Below are 12,975 nucleotides of genomic sequence, written 5' to 3' on the forward strand. Positions count from 1 at the left end.
GTAGGGTAGGTTGATTTTTTTTATTTTTTTTCTCTTGACAAGATGACTGTTTTTTAAAGTCATTTGATGCGGATGGTTTTCACATAAAACCTCTATGTACACCATAGAAAAGTGTTCCCATTATTGTGAAGTGATCTTCTTTGTATATTGATCATTTTAACAACTCTATTTCCATCCAGGTGAGACTCAACCTATGATAAAAACCAACAGAACAACCACCATGATTACGGTTTACGCTCAAAAACTAAGTTTAATACGAGTGTATGAACAAAATGAATGCAACTTGATCAAAGAATATATCAATGTTATTAAATCACGTAATTGAAAGTTGAAAAAATCACTGTTTTACCCCACCCACTCTCGATCACATAAAACTAACCCAGTGCTTTCCACAGGATTTTTCAGACGCGCCAGGCCGTTAAGGGGGATATGGGCTGCACCCACCATACGTTATTTTTATTACATTTGTAGAGTGAAATGAAGTTATTTAATGCATTATAACTCTTCAAGAAAAAACAGCAATGACATCATTTATAATGACATTTTTAGCTCATCTATTTATTTTTTTTAAATTATGAGCTATTGTCATCACCTTGGCGTCGGCGTCAGCGTTGGCGTCGGCGTCCGGTTAAGTTTTGCATTAGGTCCACTTTTCTCAGATCAGAAAGTATCAATGCTATTGCATTCTGAAACTTGGTACACTTACTTACTATCATGAGGGGACTGGGCAGGCAAAGTTAGATAACTCTGGCATGCATTTTGACAGAATTATGTGCCCTTTTTATACTTAGAAAATAGAAAATTGTGGTTAAGTTTTGTGCTTAGGTCCATTTTATTCCTTAAGTATCAAAGCTATTGCTTTCATACTTGCAACACTTACTAACTATCATAAGGGGACTGTGCAGGCAAAGTTATGTAATTCTGACTGGAATTTTGACAGAATTATGTGCCCTTTTTATATTTAGAAAATTGAAAATTTGGTAAAGTTTTGTGTTGAAGTCCACTTTATTCCTACAGTATCAAAGCTATTGCTTTCATACTTGCAACACTCATTAACTATCATAAGGGGACTGTGCAGGCAAAGTTATGTAACTCTGACTGGCATTTGGATGGAATTATGGGTTCCTTTATACTTAGAAAATTGAAAATTTGGTTAAGTTTTGTGTTTTGGTCCACTTTACCCCTAAAGTATCATAGATATTGCTTTCATACTTGGAACACTCGCAAACTATCATAAGGGTACAGTAAAAGGACAAGTTGCAAAACTCTGGTTGTCATTTTTACGGAATTATGGCCCTTTTTTGACTTATTAACTTTGAATATATGGTTAAATTTTGTGTTTCGATCCACTTTACTTCTAAAGTATCAAGGCTATTGCTTTCAAACTTCAAATACTTTCATGCTATCATGAGGTTACTGTACCTGGCAAGTTGAATTTTACCTTGACCTTTGAATGACCTTGACTCTCAAGGTCAAATTACTAAATTTTGCTAAAATTGCCATAACTTCTTTATTTATGATTAGATTTGATTGATACTTTGACAAAACTACTCTTACCTGACATACCACAATAGACTCCGCCCAAACCATCCCCCATGCCCTCCCCCACCCCTCCCCCCCCCAATTTTTTTTTTTTTTTTTTTTTTTTAAGATCAACTCACAAATGACCACCACACCCCACACGATACCCCCCCCCACCCCACCCTCCCCCATTTTTTTTTTTTTTGGAAACGGTTAAAAAACACAAATATTTATTTTTATTATTTTATTTTTGAAATACCGTCCAACCATCGCACCCAAGAATACCCTCTCCCCCACCCCCCCCCACCCCCCCCACCCCCCCCCCAATATTTTTTTTTTTGCATTTTTTTTTCGCATTTTTTGGAAGATAATGTAACAAGGGCTGTTTGTAAAACATGCATGCCCCCCATATTGGCTCTCAGTTGTAGTGACAGCCATTTTGTAAATATGTTTTTTGTCACTGTGACCTTGACCTTTGACCAAGTGACCTGAAAATCAATAGGGGTCATCTGACAGTCATGATCAATGTACCTATGAAGTTTCATGATCCTAGGCATAAGCGTTCTTGAGTTATCATCCAGAAACCATTTTACTATTTCGGGTCACCGTGACCTTTGACCTAGTGACCTGAAAATCAATAGGGGTCATCTGCGAGTCATGGTCAATCTACCTATCAAGTTTCATGATCCTAGGCATAAGCGGTCTTGAGTTATCATCTGGAAACCATTTTACTATTTCGGGTCACCGTGACCTTGACCTTTGACCTAGTGACCTCAAAATCAATAGGGGTCATCTGCGAGTCATGATCAATGTACCTATGAAGTTTCATGATCCTAGGCCTAAGCGTTCTTGAGTTATCATCCGGAAACCACCTGGCTGACGGACCGACCGACCGACCGACCGACCGACATGTGCAAAGCAATATACCCCCCTCTTCTTCGAAGGGGAGCATAATAAATGTCCACACCCCCACACTATACACCCCTCTTCACTCCACCCCTCCTTCCTTTGTGATTGAAATTGAGAGTCCCTTCACCTTTAAAAAGAAAAAAGATGAGCGGTCTGCACCCGCAAGGCGGTGCTCTTGTTAAAATTTGTTTTACCCTTTACGAAAAGATACAAATAATCCTGTCTCGATCAATTCCTTAATACATCCGTATCAACCATACTTTCTATCTATTACTGCATATACTGACTACTTTTCCCGTCACTATACTCATAACCAGATAATCCCATCCAGTTGTAAAGCAAATTCTATAAAAGCGATCAAGAAACACAAACATTCGTCATTTTTCTTAAGTACATGTATCAAATACATTTTGGCATGTGTTACTATTTAAATAGTAAATAAATGTGATAAAATAAAGTCCTATCGGTGTGGGTTTTTTTTTCACTGAACACGCGTTAATCGCCTTATGTGATGTTCATGTTTTATACAACACAAAATACACCAACACTTTCCATGCGACATTTTACATGTCTGAATAATTTTCGCACACTTTTTATGAGACAAAGGCTAAAGCACTGTTTATTTGACACGAGAATGTGTTAATGTCGCGTTGGCATTAAAATTTGGAAGCATGTTTCGGATTACAAATTGAATAATGCTCATTTGAGAATCGAACGAAACATTTACAGTTGTGCCTAATTAATTCAACAATAATTTGTTAAAGCGCATTAGGTGTCAAATACATGTTTTGACCATATTATGCATGAAATGCACAATATCCACGAGGATTTCACCCGGTTGTCATCATCTGTCTTCTTAGCAAGTGGCGGAGATTTCATCGTGGAGGTGTACACCTTAATTGTACCGATAAGTGTGTTAGATAACAAAGCCAACAAACTGCCATAAAATCACACACTTATGAAAATTACGTCACTCTTTGTCTGCATTGTTTAACTGCAGGTTCAGGTATGACTGCTTACGAGTGTTGTCGCTCATTTAAAGTGTGCGCTCTCATTGGCCAATTACAACAACGATCCGCCTTAAGGTGGGCTTTAGGTGGGTAAAGAGATACATGAAGTAATTGACAGAGTATCAAAAATCGGCTCTCACAATTTTCAGTCGATATCGCTTTGATATTTATCCTACCGGAAAACGGTTAAAAAAAGTTTAGGGTCGGCATGGTCAATAAAACTTTAGGGTCGGCGCATTTTTCTAGGTAGTGTCGGGTGACCGGAACCACAACATTATTTTTTTTTGGCCGAACTGAGTGTGCCATGTTGGCCACAGTGAGCCTCTATGGCAAGCGTTTCGACGCATAATCCCAAGAAACTAAGTTTCTCATGAGAACCTAGGTTTTCAAATGAGAACCTATGTTCTTGTGAAAACCTAGGATACCAAACGAGAACTTAAGTTCTCTATGTGTCTATGAGAACCTAGGTTCTCATGAAAAGCCTAGTTTCTCATGAGAACCTAGGTTCTCAAGCGTAAACCAAGGTTTTCAAATGAGAACCTAGATTCTCATGAATGAGAACCTAGGTTCTCGTGAGAAACCTGGTTTCTTGGGATTTCATAAACCTAGGTTCTCATGAGAAACCTAGTTTCTTGGGATTATGCGTCGAACTGCTTGCCATAATTAACCTCCAGTCGTCTCCTATGTGTAAAATGAATAGAAAAAGGCGTGAAACCGTGAATGTTTCTCCCCAAGAGCATTTTCTGAACAATATTCAGACAATGCTCAGTTATATTCTTCGAAACTTATCTGTTGAATATTTGTAACATCAGGCATTAGCCGTCGGTGACAGCCTCTTGTTCATGTTTCCGTGCATGGGTGTTCTTGAGGAATGAAATTAGTAAAGTAATCGGTCGACATTGGTCTGAACACGTTAATAAAAAATTGAACTGTTTATGAAATACATCTTTAATTGTAAATATTATTTTGAGACTAAAAATTCAGATCAATTGTTACATAATACATTGTTACAGCATTAAATGAGTTTCAAATATTCAGTTCCCTTGTTCGGGCCTCAAACGACTGTACGGTACAGTTTTCTATTTTAAGTATGTCTGTGACCTACATGTAGGAAGCAATCATTATGGTATAAAATACAAGTTTTATCTCTATTTATTATGGGTAATAATGTATTATTCAATCGTAAGATATCGGCAACACTGCAAGAAAAACTTATGCGCTAAAGACTTTGCAAACATATTTCAATAACTTGAGATATCTGCAAAAATAAAGTTCTTAACGGCGTGTTTTCATTCTGTCCAGCTGGTGTGTAATCATATGTGAACCCCATTGATCCTGCGCCCTGAATAATATGTGTCCTGTATTCCAAACGAGCAAGTTTACGCCGTCCGATGCGCAATTCTGAAAACCTAGGTTCTCTGAAAACCTAGGTTCTCAGATAACCTAGGTTTTTAGAGAACCTAGGTTCTCAGAGAACCTAGGTTTTCAAAGAACCTAGGTTCTCATAAGAACTTAGGTTCTCATGAGAACCTAGGTTCCCTGAAAACCTAGGTTCTCAGAGAACCTAGGTTCTCAGAGAACCTATGGTTCCCAAATTAAAACCCCGGATATGGCAAGCAGTTCGACGCATAATCCCAAGTAACTAGGTTTTTCATGTTCAGATGTTTGTATTTTTGAAATTATACTGTAACTTAAATCATACCCAATGTCGGTCATGAAATGAAAGTTTGTTCACAATGCAATTGTACCATAACACATACATAAACGTAGACAAAGTCCAATTCTGATTGCATTGCTTTTTATTTCTGCTTATTAACACAACACAACGTTTTCAAAATGTTTGTCAAATACAAGATACATGCGAAGCCCACAACGGGCCCAGCCCGCGAAAGCAAGCAATAATACGTCTTCTATCCTCGACTGTCCAAGTAAGACTGTCTTATTAATATGATATAAACAAGGAAAGCTTTGATACATGTAATTGTTTCGTTTGCAATTCTGATTGGCCGTGTAAAGTCATGTGTCTACGTGTACAATTCTGATTGGCTGTTTGTTAAGTCACGTGTCTGCAACATAAATATGACGTATGAAATGGACACATAACGAATACATACGGAAATGACCGAAGATAATGACACATAAGGTAAGCAAATATTCCTGCCCGGTAATAATTGATGTTTATCCTAACCCGAGGCTAATGAAGTACTGAAATGTTGATCCAGGTGGCACCTATCCAGCCCCAAATGTGCGTTTTGTGTGCGTTATGTTACACAATAACAAGATGGCTAAGATGGCATATGGTAACGCACCTGAGTTCAAGAAGTACTGTCAATGTAATGGTGTCTTAACACACCTAAATGACTGAGCCTTTGCCACAAGGATGATATAGAAACAAGTCACATATGAGCTGCACTCTGTGAAAATCAGGCTTAATGCATGTGACTAATGTTTCCCATATCAGTCTGTTCAGTCTGCACATAAAAGGAGGAAAACTAAGACTAGAATGGATTTTGTTTATAAGAGACGTCCTTAAAACAAATGATTCCATAATGGAAAGTGTTGCCCCTGATAAGCTGATCAGCCTATCATGCAGCTCTTACCGCTTTTAAGGAATTGTTCTTTTCAGGAAGTATCTACTTAGTGAAAATCTTGGAAAGTTTCTTCCCTTATTAGCCTGTGCAAACTTCACATTGTATAAATGGAAAGTTTCTTCCCTTATTAGCCTGTGCAAACTGCACATTGTATAAATGGAAAGTTTCTTCCCGGGTGTACTTTGTCCAGGGTTTTCCATGGAAATCCATGGAAAATATGAGGCTGGAGTATTCGGACTAAGTTTCCAGCCTTTTCCAGCGTCAATATTTAAAAAAAAAGGGTGGAAAATTGTCCATGGTATGTGAAAATAGCCTGGAATAGTTTCCATGGTTTTCCAGGCTCCCTGGAATAATTACCATGGAACAATTTCCAGGGTTTTCCAGCCAGCATGGAATAAATACCGTCCCAATACTCCATGTAATCTGGAAAACCATGGAAAACCATGGATTTTTTTCCAGGGTTTTCCAGATTACATGGAGTATTCGGACGGTATTTTTTCCATGCTGGCTGGAAAACCCTGGAAAATGTTCCAGGGTTTTTCTTTGTTTAATATTCCATGGATGCCTGGTATAACATGGAAAATTGTCCAGCGTTTACCATGGTCACTGAATAGAAAAAGAAATTTCTGGTCTAAAAACAATATTCATGTATTAAATGAATACAATACTCACAGCTTAAATAAATCATAATTTAAGGTTAGATTAAAACAAAACAAAAAATCAACATAATGCCTTAGTTTCTTCGATGTATTATTTTGTTCACAATTCATCAAAATATAACATCAGATTACAAATTGTGTTACATTTATTTAACAAATTATTCAGATCAAACAAGTGTTGTTTAATACATGCTTACAAAGCCTCTAGGTCCATTATCATAAATCAGGCCCTTACATAACAGAACAGGCGCTACTTTAAAAGTTAAAAAGTATAATGCAACCTTAACAACATGTATTCAAAGTAACAAAATACAAGCAAGTCAAGTAATATACAGTAACAATTCACGAACCCTGTACAAACGATATACAAGAAACAAAATGAAAAATTAAAGTTATTTTAGCTACTTCATGTTTGTCACAATATATGTAGCTGCCCATGAGCACAAGGATACTATTTTTCTCAGCTACTTTCACTTTAATGCAATTTAGGTGCTGAATTTCATTAAAATACTTTTATATAATTTTATTGTTCAAAGAAATTCAGAACATAATGCATGTACATGTATTACTTTCCAAGTGACAGTTTAAAATATAATTGCAAGTCTAAAACTTGTGAAGGCAGCTTAGTAAATTATAAGTACCCAGGTGGGATAAAATTACAGTTTTTAAAAACTTTTTTGTTAATTAGCTAGGCTTCAGTAGGTCGTGGATCTTTTATAGAACTTGTACTGCTGTTATACTGTACGGCTCCTGCATGATCTCTGAAAGAAAAACAAAGCAAACAATATTACAAGAAAGTTATAAGTTTTTTACATTTATCTGTAAAAGTAAATGTGCAGCAATCATATGATTGAATATCTATACTTCAATGCTCATTCATATTTTAATCTATTTTAGATATTTCATATCACTGCTCTATTCGGTACATCTGGCTTTTTTGTATTTGAGCTAACATTTACGATCCTAAGTAGTTAGCAATTATTTCTTTTCCATTTACTGAAATTTATTCTCTTAAAGTTTGCAAGCGGGCTTTAATCTACTTGCAAACAGGCAACCACACAGGAAAACTGAGACTTTCAAGTGAATAAATTGGTGATTTAACTTATATTTTTATATGACTCTCTTTTATTTTGAAATTTATATTGTTGTTTTCTTAAATGCCCCAAAACGGGGTACACTAGCATGTATCTGGAAACTCAAACATATATAGGAATTTTATATTCAGATATTGCTATATGAAAGTTATGCTAATTTGCTTATTCATATAAAAATAACCTGTAATTGAAACTAGACCAAAATATTGGATACCAAAAAGACAAAATACTTTCAGGTGGTTAACACTTAATTACTTATATGAGCCCGGGGCATAACAATATTTACCATGAATTTGTGGCCATGTTAGTCCTCTTGGTAAATGCGCCAAAAGAGCCGCTTTGCTGTCTTGGGTTATTTCCCTGCCAAACTCTGCAGTATCTTCCATCAACTGGTCAGCTACAGTTAAAGCACATAATGAAAATGTATATAGAAAATAATTCAAGTATTGTTTTAAATATTTAGTAAAATGGTCTTTAAATAATAACTTACAATGAAGTTAATACATCACAAAGCATAGCATAACAAAATTTGTAGGTATGATAAGTACAAATTTATTATTGCTATAATTAGAATGATGTGTAATTCTATTGGTATGAAAATGCACAGTGAAACCTAAAAAACAATGCTATTGGTTTAATTAATTTATTTATAAACATTAACAGCATTAATGAGCATTGAGTTCTCATCATGCACAGCACATAACTCCCTTAGCCTCAGTTCCCTAGCCATGCATTATAAACTTCCGATACTACATTCAAGCTTATTAATATCTCCACATAGGACTTCCTTTATCAAGCTGCAAACTGCACTTAGTGAAAATGTGTGTGACAGCTGCTTTTAAACTTCTATATTTGCCATACTTTTACCTAAAATGTCACATAAAAAAGGTCTACAATGATGACATAAGAAGAATAAATTTAAAGGAATATTTAGAAATAATGAAAAGCACAAACCTTCAGTTGTTGTTCTATTCCTAGACAGACTTCTGAAACACTTGTATGCATCACTTTTTAACAACATTTCATGTCACTTTCCAAATGATATCCATACATTATAATTTTAAGAAATTCTTGTTAATGGAAAATCTCATTAACTCTACTGTTTGTGAACATTACATTAACTTCATTTTAACAACAAGTTTAACCTGCATATTTTCTGCAATACGCCAGAATTTCAATCTAACAGGTAAACTTTCTGTATTTGAACTCAGCCAATCAGAAAAGGCTGTGATATTTTATAACCAATAGATTAGCAGCAGACATATCTGACTCACACACAGGTTTATCAGATAGTTTGTTAATTGCAAACCTGGACTGTAGTTAAATATTGAGTGTGTATACACCTTGAACAGGGTTAAAGAATTTAAACTTGTAGACATTGCTTTGAAAGTTACTACTATTACTTCTACTACTAGTACTACTACTACTACTACTACTTCTGCAAAACTACTACTACTATTACAACAGCCACAACAACAACAACAACAACTACTACTACTACTACTACTACTACTACTACTACTACTACTACTACTACTACTACTGCTACTTCTACTTATACTACTACTACTACTACTTCTACTACTACTACTATTACTACTACTACTACTGCTGCTACTACTGCTACTACTACTACTACTGCTTCAACTACTACTACTGCTTCAACTACTACTACTACTACTGCTGCAGCTACTGCTGTGGCTGCTACTACTCTTGCTGCTGCTGCTGCTGCTACTACTACTACTGCTACTGCTGCTGCTGCTGCTACTACTACTACAACTCCTGCTGCAGCGACTACTACTACTACTACTGCTGCTGCTGCTGCTGTTACTACTACTACTACTACTACTACCACTACTACTACTACTACTACTACTACTTCTACTACTACTACTACTACTACTACTACTACTACTACTACTACTACTACTACTACTAGTAGTACTTCAACTACTATTGCTACTACTGCTGCTGCTGCTACTTCTACTACTACTACTTCTACTACTACTACTTCTACTACTACTACTGCTGCTGCTGCTAATGCTACTTCCTTAACTACTACTACTACTGCTGCTACTAGTATTGTTATTATTATTTATACTACTATTGCTACCGTTACTGCTACTATTCCTGTAAATGCTAAAACAACAACACAATAATAACTGCTACTACTGCTACTGTCATTTAAATTTGCACCAATAGTATAATTATAAGTAGTTTAACTGCTTATACAACTTATACAACAACCACTTTTACTTCTACTCCTACAACATATTCTACTGCCAGCCTCAGCATTACTACTTCTACCACTACTACTACTACTACTATAACTACTACTATTTCTGCCCAAACTATGCACATTGTTTTATGTTTTATTCATATTTTGTGTAAATTGTTGAACTCTGATTTACTTTGAATAAAATGTGTTGCATTTTTATAAGTTATTTTCTCCTCTTATAAAGTCTAAGTTTTTTCCAAGGCTGGAAAATGCTTAGAAAAAAAGTCCACATATCATGGACATTTCTAGAACAAAACCCTGGAAAACCCTGGAAACTGTTTCAAATTCCAGGGATTTCCATGGAATTCCATGTTATACCATGGATTTCCAGCCTAAGTTCCATGATTACCCTGGACAATGTACACCCGGGTTCCCTTATTAGCCTGTGCAAACTGCACATTGTATAAATGGAAAGTTTCTTCCCTTATTAGCCTGTGCAAACTGCACATTGTATAAATGGCAAGTTTCTTCCCTTATTAGCCTGTGCAAACTTCACATTGTATAAATGGCAAGTTTCTTCCCTTATTAGCCTGTGCAAACTGCACATTGTATAAATGGCAAGTTTCTTCCCTTATTAGCCTGTGCAAACTGCACATTGTATAAATGGCAAGTTTCTTCCCTTATTAGCCTGTGCAAACTGCACATTGTATAAATGGAAAGTTTCTTCCCTTATTAGCCTGTGCAAACTGCACATTGTATAAATGGAAAGTTTCTTCCCTTATTAGCCTGTGCAAACTGCACATTGTATAAATGGAAATTTTCTTCCCTTATTAGCCTGTGCAAACTGCACATTGTATAAATGGAAAGTTTCTTCCCTTATTAGCCTGTGCAAACTGCACATTGTATAAATGGCAAGTTTCTTCCCTTATTAGCCTGTGCAAACTGCACATTCTTATCTGAGATGACACTTGGCACATGTATTTAGCCCAGTTTTCCCAGACTGAGGCTCGTTTAAATAGCATTACGAACTAATTGGCTTAACATACATGTATTTATATAAACACACCAAATAATAATGCTGGCAAAAATATATATTGTACATATATTGTTGTTAAAATCTACATCTGAAATGGATACAATTAATCATTATTCAGATGTTGCATGCTTTTCACTAGCACACTGGTAAACAAGTATAATCATCACTTACACTGACTAAAAATCACCACCATGATGACCATAAGTCACTCTAAACTAGAACTGTTCTACAAAGACTCACTTCAAGAAAATCACTACATGTAATTTCCTCCTGATAATGAATCACAGACCAAATGTCAAAGTATGTATTACAATACAACTTTTAATATAAGTACAGATGCTTGGTAGAAATAACTTCAGCACATGATACAACAACATCATTTCCTTTTCAACTTCAGACCTCACTCACATGGGCTAGCCAGTGAAGTGTTCTACTGGTCCTTAGTGATCTAAGCATATGAGTATTACATTCCAAACACTGTGTTGAACATTGAACAGCAGTCTGCAGGGCTATTTTCCCCCACTTTTTAAAGAGGTCTTACATTAATGTATAATACTTAACAGTTTTATGGTCTTAGTATTCTAGCATAATGATTCACTGAATAACTCCCTTTTTTCCATAAAATACTCCCACCTGTTTTAATTGTGAAAGTGGACTTTTTGTTCAAATTGTGAGTGCCAATGGCTTTATGATCTGCAAGTTTGTAATAAGGTTATATTCTGTCCCTAAATTTTAAAAAGCTCTGTTCTGTTTTCAGGGTGCAGGATCACGTGGCTTGGTGGGTTCACAATTAAACATAAATGGATGTTAACACACCGATTAACTTTTGCATAAATGACAGTCTTTTATACTGCTTATGTCAATGTGAAATACATCAGAATTTCTTTATTTAATAAGCCAGTGTTCTTGGGCAAATATTTGATGTGTACAGCATTCATGTACACGGTTAATCTTCACGCAACAGGAAATTTTGACACCTATTCTTAAATCTTAAGATATCAGCACAAACTGCAAACAAACTGTCTTTTATGCCCTAACAATTTTTGCAAATGTTTTTCTACAACTTCTTATAATTTAAAACAAAGTTCTTAACCGTGTTAATACATTCTGTCCAGTCAGTGTGTAAACCCCTGACAACCAGGTTAATCCTGCAACCTGGTTTTGGTCCTGTCTTATGTTAAAGTCTCAAATTCACTTTATTTTTAATCTGACTTATTGAATAATTACAACAGACAAATTCCTTTTTTACCAGTTTAAGCAGACCCAACAAAACTCCTGAAACGCCATGTAAAATTCATGATTCGAGCCTCATTCTGTGAAAACTGAGCCTACCTGTAATGCATTTGTGTAAAGTGTCATCTCAGATAAGCCTGTGCAGTCCACGCTGGCTAATCTGGGACAACACTTTCTTCCTAAACTGGCTTTACACAGAAATGAGACTACCTTTCAACCAAAAATACAATAAAAGCAGAAAGTGGTGTCCAAGATAAGAGCAGACTGCACTGAGGCAGCCTGGCTTATCAGGGACAACACTTTAAGCACATGCATTTAGCCTGGTTTTCCCCAAGCGATGTTCATACATGTATTTATTATATACCTGTTTAATGCTTTTAACAAAATACAGGTTGTATCAATCGTTGAAATAAAAAATCCCGTATTACGCTACTCGCTGTTTCCAATTCCGTATTACCACACTAGCCCGACTACTTCGACCCATTTAATGACGTCACATTACGCGCACCCAAAATAGAAATATTTTATATTACAAAATATATTACGTAGTACATCGTGTGACGTCATTTCTGTGACGAAACACAATTGTTTTATCTAAACTCTATGGAAATAAAAGACATGTCGGACTAGGTGTTTTTTAACAGTAAACTATTTGTTAAAAACATCGAACGAATTCAAAACATATTTTGGAGTGTGTGTTTATC

The 12,975-nt window shown here is 35.8% G+C and overlaps 1 protein-coding gene and 1 long non-coding RNA gene across 5 annotated transcripts in view; both read right to left on the reverse strand.

Moving 5' to 3' along the window:
* Positions 1-2,390, reverse strand: part of LOC127860853 (uncharacterized) — a 70,742-nt gene extending 68,352 nt beyond the window's left edge. The window contains exon 1 of the long non-coding RNA XR_008039954.1: positions 2,273-2,390. This is a non-coding gene — a long non-coding RNA (uncharacterized LOC127860853). The remainder of the gene's footprint in view (positions 1-2,272) is intronic.
* LOC127860820 (uncharacterized) overlaps positions 1-12,975 on the reverse strand; it is a 65,205-nt gene that overhangs the window by 45,469 nt on the left and 6,761 nt on the right. Inside the window, exon 1 of one of the 4 annotated variants that reach the window (XM_052399130.1) lies at positions 11,279-11,449. The exons of 2 other annotated variants lie outside the window; for them this stretch is intronic. The gene's annotated coding sequence lies outside the window, so the exon portion shown is untranslated. Of the gene's footprint in view, positions 1-11,209; positions 11,450-12,975 lie in introns of those variants that run through there. One more of the 4 variants, XM_052399120.1, reaches the window with a different exon arrangement.

The sequence above is a fragment of the Dreissena polymorpha genome, chromosome 1, assembly GCF_020536995.1.
Source record: "Dreissena polymorpha isolate Duluth1 chromosome 1, UMN_Dpol_1.0, whole genome shotgun sequence".
Lineage (NCBI taxonomy): Eukaryota > Metazoa > Mollusca > Bivalvia > Myida > Dreissenidae > Dreissena > Dreissena polymorpha.